The sequence below is a fragment of the Lotus japonicus genome, chromosome 3 (assembly GCF_012489685.1).
Source record: "Lotus japonicus ecotype B-129 chromosome 3, LjGifu_v1.2".
Taxonomy (NCBI): domain Eukaryota; kingdom Viridiplantae; phylum Streptophyta; class Magnoliopsida; order Fabales; family Fabaceae; genus Lotus; species Lotus japonicus.
Genome location: NC_080043.1, coordinates 11,254,594 through 11,266,198, shown reverse-complemented (window position 1 = coordinate 11,266,198; position 11,605 = coordinate 11,254,594).

The window sequence follows — 11,605 nt, the reverse complement described above, 5'->3', positions numbered from 1 at the left end:
TCTCTAGTATTATATACGCTAATGTTCCACTGATATGCTATGCTATTGTGGAGTGGCACCAAGTAGATAGGGTGATGCGGCAGTTTGGATATCAACAAGGTCCTCCACAACCCCCAGCCAATTTAGACAAACTCAACAAAATTGATCTTCGTGGCAAAACAGATAAATATTGGCCAGAGTATCATAGGGAGTGGATTGAAAGATGGTATAATTGGCGTACTCAACTGATTCGTAGGCAGCCGCGTATTAATTTTTCACAAGAAGACTCACAGTATCTAGAGTGGTATATACCTCGTACTCGTCGATACATATCTCGTGAGGGGGTTATTGTTGCTGCTACGGTAATTAAGTTTATCTTGAATATTCCACAAATGTTAATATCTTGTGATGTTTTACCCCACTTGTGACATTATAATGTTTAATTTTCAGCAATCATTTGCGCGCTGGGTTGTCATTTACACGAGACCGTCCAATGTTGTCAATAATCCTGTGCAAACAATCCAAATTATTAGGGATAGAGCCATCGCCTTTTCAAATGATTTGCAAGGGACAAATCCATCACCTGCACCGAATCAAGGATATGACTTTGAGGATGTAGCACATCAATCACAATCTCAACATTTAGAAGATCACTCACAACAACCACCTACTCAAACACAATATCATTCAGATATGCAGGGATTTTTTCATGCAGGACTGATGACCCGGGTTTATATGATGTTTTTAGGGTTTTTCCTTGTAGGTTTTGAGTCTTTTTCTTGTGTCTCATGTAGTGTTTCATGCATTCTCATGCATTTTTACTTTTTTTGGTGCATTTGCATTAGTTTAGTAATTTTGTAGTTTTACAAGGGCTTTAGTTGCATTTGATTAGAGTTTTAGAGTCATAGGCAATTTCCACTTGTTTTGGAGCCTTTGTGCAAAACTAACCTCTGAATTTCTAGATATTTTCCTAGCTTTGTCATCAAGTTTTCAGGTTGTAACAGCTGAAGATGGAGTGTCTAGAGGTTTGGAGAATTGAAGGGAGGCTTAAAGAGGCTTAAAGAGGAGTAAAGAGGAGTTAAAATGAAGATCAAAAGGTTTCCCAGCGAGTTAGAGCGCCTAGGCGTGCTCCATTGGCGCCTAGGCGCCAATTGCTTTTTCCAGGGTTCTGGAATTGGCGCCTAGGCGTGCTCCATTGCCGCCTAGGCGCCAATTACCTTCCAGGGGCCATATTTTCAGCATGAATTGGCGCTCAGGCGCTCTGAATTGGCGCCTGAGCGCCCGGAACAGCCCAAACTCGTGATTTTTGCCTATAAATAGGATTTTAGTCATTTTCTTTTCGAATCTTGGATACTACTTTCATTTTTACATAAACTCAGAGGTAGAGGAGCATCTAGGAGAGTGTGATAGGGCTTCTAAGCTTGTAATTCAGGTTTTTAGCCAAGCATGGCTCTTGCCATGCTTGGCTAATCTCTCTTCTTTTGCTTTGGATTTCTTTGTAAGACTTTATATATTTGAGTTATAATCTTAAGTTCTTTACCACATGTTCTTCTTCTTCCCTTGAATCCCATTTTATGAATTTCAATCTAAGCTTGTATGCATGCTTGCTTTATACTATTCTATAATCAGAACGGAAGTTTGTTATAGATTAGGGAACTGATTTGGGATTACACCTTCTATACTTGCTACTAGGAATAGAGGAAGGGTTGGGGTTTGATGGCCTGAAATTGCATGATCTAAAACCTCATATAAATGACTAAGTACACAAGGAATTGGGCCTAGCTTTTAGTATGAGAGAATTGCTTATGTGAGGAATCAATAAGTGAGTAACTAGGCTATATCATCAAGGAGAGATCCATGAGAACATGTGCATAGAATGATGTGCTTAAATTGACTAGTTGAACAAGAACCCAAAGCATGTTATTTTCTGAATTGTCTTTTTATTTTTCCTTTGCCTTATTACTACTTCAACATATCTCTTATTCAATAATACAAACCTTCATACTCAAGGCTTAAGCTGAATTTAGTCACTCACAATCCCTATGGTTCGATATTTAAAACCGGGTGGATTCGTACACTTGCGGATTTACCAACAGGGACAAAGTTCGATTTTCCCGTCTCAATACTCTTTTCCGCATGTTCCTTCAATGTTTAACTCAAGATCAATGTTTGCCACCTCTTCGAGCACACCTGCATCTGCATACGCGGCACCGCCATATGAGATTTTCCATCCTAGAGAAGTTGATACTGCAAAAAGTGACGAGGAAGAAGAAGAAGAGGAAGAGGAAGAGGAGAAAGAAGAAGAAGAAGAAGAACCACCCTTTCAACAGGGGCGTCGAGGTGGTCCGAGAACGAGAGGTGGGCGACCACACCAGGTGGTGGAACAACCTCAAATGGAGCGACCACAACGTCAGGGAAAAAAACCTCATCGTGGAACCTCTTCACGACATTAATTAATTAATTTTATCTGCAATCTTATTATTGTATTAATCTACAACATTATCTTATGTTTTTAAAGTGTTTCTATTTAACTATATATATATATTTTAACTATATATATATATATATTTAGGTTTTTAAAATAATTAACTGCGTCAAAGTGAAAAAAAATAAAACAAAAGGAAGCCAATTCAATTAGCAGTATATGGTTGAAAATAAAATAAAAAAGGACATCGCCAATCCTAGTGGCGACACTAAAAAGTTTCAAATATATAATATTTGGTTAACACCAATCACGACTGCGATACTAGAAAAATATATATATCGCCATGACTGTTGGCGATTTCTTTAAAACATGAAAAAAAAAAAGATATATATCACCGATGCTAGTGGCGATTTACACTAGTTGTGTAAATATTTTAAAAGTTGCACCAAATTGGTAAATAAACTCCAAATTTACACTACCAACGTAAAAAAGTCTCTTTACTTCTTTTTACTTCTTTTTTTTTTTTGAAAAGTAAAAGAACAATATTATTGATACTAATAAAGTAATACATATGATACAAAGCACAAGTGGTGCTTTTCCCCCACATGCCGTACACAGCCAAATACTAACAGAAAAAATCCCAACAATTTGTCATGCAGACAATGCTAAACCACATATCTGGTCACCACCCACAAAACAGATCCAGATAAGCCATAACTTGACTATATAAGGATACACCACTCCTTGGAATCCATGTCCCGTGAGACTTTCATTTCTGGTTTAGTGCCCACAAGTTTATACAGAAAACTGGATTCATAGCCCATTCAAAATATGACGATGAATCTTTCCTTCTAGAGTAAAATACACTCACCCCGCTGGGTTACACTCCACTATATTTTTATCTAAAATACACACCCCACCTCATTTTATATAGAGGCAAATTTAGTGACAAAAAATATTCTTCATTAATAATTAGTTATTATTTAAATTTTTAATCAATAATTTCAAAAAATATTTTAATATAATTCAATAAATTTAAAATTGAAAACAGCACAGTCCTCCTCATTCTCTCAATCGCGTTCTTCCTCCGTAAATTTACAATGCATATTCTACAATAGCACACCTAACCGGTTTACAAACCATATCTCGAACATAGTGAAACAATGCTTGTGTTTTCATATGTGGTAATAATTCAATTTTAATCAAAATAATCTCTTTATACCTCCAATTTTTAAAATTGGATTGTAGACCCAAAAAGCAACACAAATGGGTGAAGAAAATAGAGATACAAAATTAAGAAATATGAAGTGTATCGGAGGTTATTAGCCCAATGATGCGGTGGAGCACCGTTTTTAATAAAATCCAACAACATCTTAAACCAACAGAGCGTTCGCTCACAACTTACAAGGGTGAAGTTCACAAGAAGTAGTTGAACAAGTGGCTTTGGGGGTGTGCGATTCACGTTCTGGGGTTCAAGTCGCAACAAAACTTTGAGGCATGGCATGCCATGGGGTTTCACATTCTGGGACGGTGGCCGCCGTGTTAAAGGGAGCAAAGGCTTGATGGTGACCGTTTGTGGTGAGAAATATGATTTGGAGATAGATGAGACGTGGATTTAACATACAGAGTGAATGATTTTTTTAAATTTAGTTCAGTAAAATTATTTTCATAAATTAATATATGATATTGTATATGCATTAAATTTATTTAAATTTTAACTAATTAGTAATTATTTTTTATTATGACGAATTTGTTTTCGTCACTAAATTTTGCCTTTATAAAAAATAGGGTGGAGTGTAGATTTTAAAAAGAATGGGGTGGAGTGTCATTCTTGCAAACTTTGAGGGGGTGAGTGTATTTTACTCTTACTTCTAATTAAGTAAAATTAAAAGATAATTTTACCCACTATTTAAATGTTATATTTTATCTGATAAATCTATTATGTGATGGACGAATCAGAGTTTAACTCAAATACCAATAAAAAATGCTAGTATTTTTTTTAGAAGAAAAGATCATGAATTGGTAAAGTGATTCTTGGGAACAAATCTCCCCCAAGTGAGACTAAAATGGATTTTCAAAATCAGGTTAATTTACTGACTGTAAAATCCAGATGCCAAGCTGTTGAATTGGGGACGAAGGATGTTAAATCAAATTGCTTGTTGTTGTTGCTAAGGATTTTGAGGTGTGAGGTTTGATTTGAAGTGGACAGGAGTCAAAGATGGTTTTGCAATGTTGTGGTTGGCCGGCCGGAGGCAGCAATTTACTGGTGAAGGGGTTTAAGAAGGTTGAGGGAGAAATACATTAGAGCAGCTTTATTGTAAAAAATTAATTAAAATTGTAAAAAACTATAAATATAAAATTATAAATTTCACGAGTTACGTACACATATAATATCTTATGAAATATTTTATTTATGTAGTTGTAAATGTATCATGCCCCGATTCAATACCTAAAACGCCTTAGAAAACACCGACATTTCAATTGTTTTGAAAGTGCACTTCTTTGACATTATTTAAAAAATTAAACAAACGGGTTTCATCTCCTATCCTAGTTAATTTACATCAATTCCAAATCATGGCCCAAGTCGATCGGTAACGAAGTTCAGTTCTTTTACTTTTTTTTGGTAAATAAAGTATAGAATAAAAGCCAATAGGGTTACCAAACAACACTTACAACATGCGAGAACAAGTCTCTATGAGTGCTTTCACAATGCACATACACGTGAGGAAATGAAAGAACAAGAGCATGCCCACTCAAGCTGACATAACAACATAAAACATGATGCAAAAACCCTAAAGACCCAACAGTAGCCCCCTAAAACCAAATCTAGAGAGACTAAAAGACTTCTGAGAGAAAGAGGTGAGAATCCTTTTGAACAACGCTCCCATATAAGCAACTCAATTGGCTCTGCCAGAGGAGTTGTAACCTGTGCCAAAAACAATGAAGTCCATCACGGCTTCAACAACACAAATGGGGTCAAATAAGCATCTCTTGGAACATGGAAGACAGAGGAACTTCTGCAGATTCCATACAAGCCTAAGCTGCAGTCAAGTCGCAAACAGAGGCATCCACCATGGAAAGGTGGCAGCGGAGGTGGCGGTGAGGGGAAACAGATCATCGCATGAGCACCATCACAGCTTGAACTGAGAGTAACTGAGGGGAGAGGTGCTGGTTCCGGTGGCGGTTGGGGGCGAAGAGCAAGATGGTGGCGAGCGAGCGGAGGTTGGTGCGGCTTCTGCTGACAGCACGATCTGGGAAAAGGCCACTGTTGATGGGGAGAGATGGTGGGGGGTGGTCACTGGAGCAGGCGACGAGATTGCGATGACGGCGAGACGGCGGAGAGACCCAGATCTGATGCCGGCAACGAGAAGGTCGTAGAAATTGCAGGTCAGCGTTGGGAGGAGAAACGGCGAAAGGGCGGTGATCCTCACAGATCTACTGTTGAACGGTAGGTGGATGGTTTGTGGTGGAACAAAACGGCGGAGAAGAGTGGTGGTGGTGAAAGAAACAGAGGGGAAAGAAAACCCACTTATTTGGGTAGGATAAACCACCTAAAGTGGTATAAAACTCACCTAATGTGAGAGAAACCCACCTCATGTGGGAAAAGGTTCCAAAAACTAGAAGGGAAAATACCTCCCTTATGGAGGAGATGGATCCCCCAAGGGGGAGAAGCCCCCAAGGGGGAGAAAGAAGCTCAAACTAGCGGCGCCTGCAGAGAGAAAAGTTTTTGCAAAGATGCTAGGTTAAGTTCAGTTCTTTCCAAAGCTGTGTTTAACATTTTATGAACCGTAGCCGTAGTCACTACTACAGTTTCACTTATTTGCTTGTATACGTAAGGATAGAGAAAAAAGCAGGAGAGGAATCTGAGCTCCACCCCTTTAATTATGACACTCTGTTTTTTTTTTATAGGATAAGCAATTATGACACTCTGTACCTCCACAACTACAGCATGTGCGTATTTGTCGTTTCTCTTTTGGGCTTTGGTTCGTATCAATGAATTATCCCAATGTTGTTACACTAGGTAGTAACCCGTGCTATGCACGGTGCCATTTTTTTTCCAAAATATTTTATTATAATATTATATGATGTGATTCGAATGTCTTAATCCAATTAAAATATAATAAATTAAATTGTACCTCACATCTTATTTTTTCCTATTTTTTTTTCTAATTTAATTTAATTATAATTTCATACGAAAATATAAAGAAAAACAAATAACAAAGTATCAAAACAATATCTATAAAATACCATGTTATATTATTTTTTTTCCAAATATTTTACAATGAGATATTAAGTTAACAATAAAATAAAACTAAGTGTCCATATTTTGAATTTTGGTTTTTCATAAATATAAATAGAATACTCACCCTATCAGAATTTAATATATAACAATCATACCAAATAAATTATGAGATTAATTTCTATGCACCGACGGTGTAAATAAGTTTTACACCACCATTCGTATTTGTGCTTAATTAAAAGAAACTTGTCACATCCACCAAAAACAATCTTCCACTTGTCAATACTTGTTTTCTGTTATTCAATTTCAACCCTTCTAATTCACTTTAACATAAATTTCCTATAGAAAGACTTATATCATATACTCTATTTTCATTGAATTTCGGTTCTTTTAATTTTTAAAAACCTACCTTGACAACCAATTAACCAGTACCAAAATTATACCATGTGTAAAATGGCACTTACATTACTTTTACAATTTTCATTTCCAATTTTTAACCATTTATAGAACTAAAGCAATATTGAAATAAAATCTCACAAATCAATCTGCTTATCTTAATTGACAAACTTCAGTTGGACTGTTTTACCATGTCAAAGATGGATCTCCAAAGAAGACACAATGGACAAAAGGACTCAAAGCTATTCTACAAGCCCCTCCACCTACACAGGGTAATGATCAAAGACACTTATTGACTTTATATTTTGCAATTTCACTATCTGTTATGTTGCTTTTTACTTTGCTTTCTTTTCACTTTACTACCTTTCAAACTTAGAAGAGCCTCTTGATTACCTGTTTGCCTCCCCTTCTATATTGATTTAATCCTCTTTTGAAAACAAAAAGTAAACACTTGTTCTTACCAACAGTACTTTCTGTTTGTTACCTTTCTTATATTTTATTTCATCTAAATCCTCAATTTTTCATTCTTCTACTTAAATTGCAGAATAATCTGCTGATTCCACGGTGGTTAACCAAAATATATGGACAAGAACTGCAACACCATGCCCTATTAGAAGATCCAGCAGGAAACGTCCTAGTTATGAAAACACATAGGCATAGAAACAGATATTGCTTCGGAAAATCTATAACTATCCTCAGAACTATATATAAACTTCACACTACAGCATGGATCAAATTTTCATATATTCAACCAGCTAAATTTGAAATTAGAGTCTATGACAGCAACAACCATGAGGTAGAATATCCTGCTAAGATCACCAACAACTTAGAAGAAACTCCCCAGCATCACAAAGGCAAGCATGTTGACAAACCAGGTGTTCCAGTGAATTACGATACAATTAGATACTGGAATGACATGGTTGCTTCAGGTAAACATGGTCTGCTCATGTTGAAGGCAATCTTAAGTCCAGAAGAAATGAAGGGAAAATCTGAAAGGGTATTTCACTTACTACATTTCATCATTTTCTTCATACAAAATCATTGTATATCATAAATTATACAAGTTACCATTTTCAGAGGATACCATCCTGAAGGTGAGAAACACACTAGAAAAGGGGGGGGGGTTTGAATATATTTTTTGAATCACGAGTATACTTTTTAAGCTTTTTCAAAACTCAAAGATAAAAACTCAGTGCTGAATGATAGGAAGTAAAGCACACAAGTATTTTATCCTGGTTCACTTGAGATAAAAGCTCAAGCTAATCCAGTCCACCTGTGAAGGTGATTTCTTCCTTCTTCTGATGAAGGCAATCCACTAAAATCAATGAGTGTTACAACTGCACTTTGCAACCTGCTAAGTGACTAACAATACACTGATTTTCTCACTAGTATCCTCTTAAGAAGCTGATCTACCGATCCTCTTAAGACTAGCTAAATACTGAATCAGCCTTGATTCAGTCCTCTCAAGATCCGATCAACCTTGGTCTCTTGATGAACTTTACAATGTGATGTAAAAGTTTCGGGTTTACAATAAGTGCTTCTAACAAGCGAATAGTAAACTCAGATGTTTAAGAACAATGAAGAAATAATGCTAAGAGAATGGTTCGTATATGTTGAATGTTTTCAGCAAAGTTTCTTGGCTTCTTTGTTCTTTCTTCAGCCTTTATATACTTCAAGACTTGTGATGTAGCCGTTGCTAGGGTTTTATCCATTGGGGTGGCAATTCTGCAATTTCAGACTGCTAGGCTGTACAAGGTAGGTGGCGGACAGCCTTTCATCGGTTGACTTGAGATGAAGGAGCTTCAGATGAACGTTGGTGAAGCTTCTGATCATCGTCAGATTGAAGCTTGGATTCTTCTGACCTTGCAACTTCTGCTTCTGAACAAGTTCCTCAGAACTTCTGATCGTCAGAGCTAGAATAGCTTGGGTCTTCAGAACTTGAGTCTTCTGCTTCTGGACCGTTCCACTGGAACATCTGGTCTTCAGAACTTCTGACTTGAGTTCTTCAGAACTTCTTGAGAGCTTCCATCTTCAGAACTTCTGAAGTATTTGCCACTGTTCAGAACGAACATGGTGGGTTAAAGAGCTCTCTTTTTAGTAACCCTTGGTTCTTCTTCTTCTGAACGAATAGGCTTGGGTCAGATTCAGAACCTGTTTGTCAGAACTTAAAAAGACAAACGTTAGGGTACCACAATTGTTCATCATCACAAACCTTAATTGTAATCATCAAAACATAGAGATGCAACCACTGATCAAACCTTGATCTTACAATCTCCCCCTTTTTGATGATGACAAACAAGTATTTTGATGAACAATTTTTACACAATAAACTGAATACACAGGAAATAAAGGATCAGATGTTAAACTTATCCTTGTGTAACAGTTTGCATTGCTCTTTCTGAATCTGGGATGACACCTGATTCTGAGCTAGGGTCTCCCCCTGACTCCCCCTGAATCTATGACTTGATGAGATGATGAATAGTCTAGATTCGGAGTCTGGTTATGTGATCAGAATTTACGCTTGAAGAGATGTATACTCATCAGAAGTGATGGTTCAGAACTTAGCGTATATCACATAATAACATAGATTCTTGTCTAGATATAATTGGAATAAGGCGTCAGAAGCAAGATTAGTTCAGTATATGAACAAAATGTATTCCTTATTTGAGACGCTTGACAATATCTATGTGCTATAAGTAATTATACTTATTCTCCTCTACTGGTTTTATATATATATAAGAAATTTTTTTTTATGAAAACCATTTTCATGTACTCCCCCTTTTTATGTATTCCTTATTTAAGCAAAAAGGGTGAAAAACAAAACCAACAATAACGATAACAAGAAGGTGATGCAAATAAGATATGTTATTATTACTGAACGGAGAAGAAGTACAAAGAATCGAGAGGAACGAAGAAGACTAATCCTAGATAAATAGGAAAGCTCGAGAATTCTTCATGGAGAGAAGTTGAAGGTGGAGGGGACGAATGTCCTGATCAATTGAGGCTAACTGAGTAGCCAGTTCTTCCTTCAGGCAACATTCTCCTGGACAGCTGCTTGATCCGCTTCATCGTGATCTTCTTTATATTCCAAAAGCATACAAATGCCCTGAAGCTGATCTTCAACGTCCTTCCGGCGAGTGGTCAGACGGAGGAGGTCAGTCAGAACTTCTTGAAGGTTCTGAAGACAGTGAGTTTGATGAGAAGTGAGCCAGCATTTCAGAAGAGTCTCAATCCGCTCAAGAGCGAGAGAGATCTGGGAAGAAGATAAATTGACGCTCCATGGAAAGACTTGGTCGAATACCAAAGTCTTGAGTCCAGAAATCTAATCGACAGTAGTCATTCTTGAATTGGAAGTTATGGAAGATTTGAAGTGAATGAAGGATGAGGTGAATTGTGGTGTGATGAAGAAGAAGCATTGCAGAGATTATAAGAAGAAAAAGTAACAGAAAAACATGCATAAAACTTATCAATCATAAAAGCATGTGAGTTACTAAATGGAAGGTGCATTGAATCAGAGAATGAAAAATTAACACAGTCAACATGAATTAAATTTAGTCATGACAAATAAATGCATGCATGATAGATGTGGGGGATTCAAGGCTTGGAAGATGAAGGAAGGTTGTCCATTAAATACTTCATGATTGCTTCCATTTTGCTTGAGGACTCTTGAATTCGCTTGCTTTGCTCATTCTGAACATGTCCTTGTTGCTCAACCATCTGAAATAACCTCTGCTGATCATCCTGAATCCTGTCAATCCGAGCAGCAAGAATGGCAACTTCTGGAGCTGAAGCAGAAGTAGGAACTTCTGGTGCTTGTGTAGGAGTAGCAGCTGCAGCTTCTGAAGACATGACAATATCAACTTGAGTTGGCCCTTTCTTCTCAACTTCATGATCAACTGCATCTTCCAGAATGACTATACCATCAGAGCTTTCTTCTTCAACCTCTGCTGAAAGCATCACAGCATCTCTGAGGTACATTCAGAGACAACACATGGTCGTTGAGCCATGGCTCTTCTCACGGGTTCACAAACCTTGTGCCGCACTCTCTGCCTTTGCTCATAGGCCCTCTCAGATGCATCATGAACTCTTAGTCGTTTCTCCCTGCGAAAGTTGCTTCTGAAGTTCATGAACTTTGCCTTCTGACCATCTCTCAAAGGCAGACCATAGACCATCAACAAGAGAGGCATCAAACTGATTATCAGTTACCTGATACAGCCATTTCAGTCTTCTGGAGGCCTCTTCAGAAAACTCCCGAATGAGTTGAGTAAGATTCTGCGGACGAAAGGAGGTGGCCAAGGTCAGAACAGGCTGAGGAGTTCTGGCAGCATTGGAGCTTGAAGCATTTGATTCATCCAGGTGCTCTGAAGGTGTGGAATCAATCTCGTGGTCCTTCTCTACGCCTGAGTGATCTGATTCATCCATGTGCTCAGCTTCAGAGATAATATTTGGCCTTTGCCTTGAGGTGACAGTCTTCTCAGGTGAAGTGAAACTCAAATCCTGTGAGTTGACTGCTGAGTAGTTGGACAAGGACACATAGGAGGTCTCAGCAGCATCTGGAAGCTGAT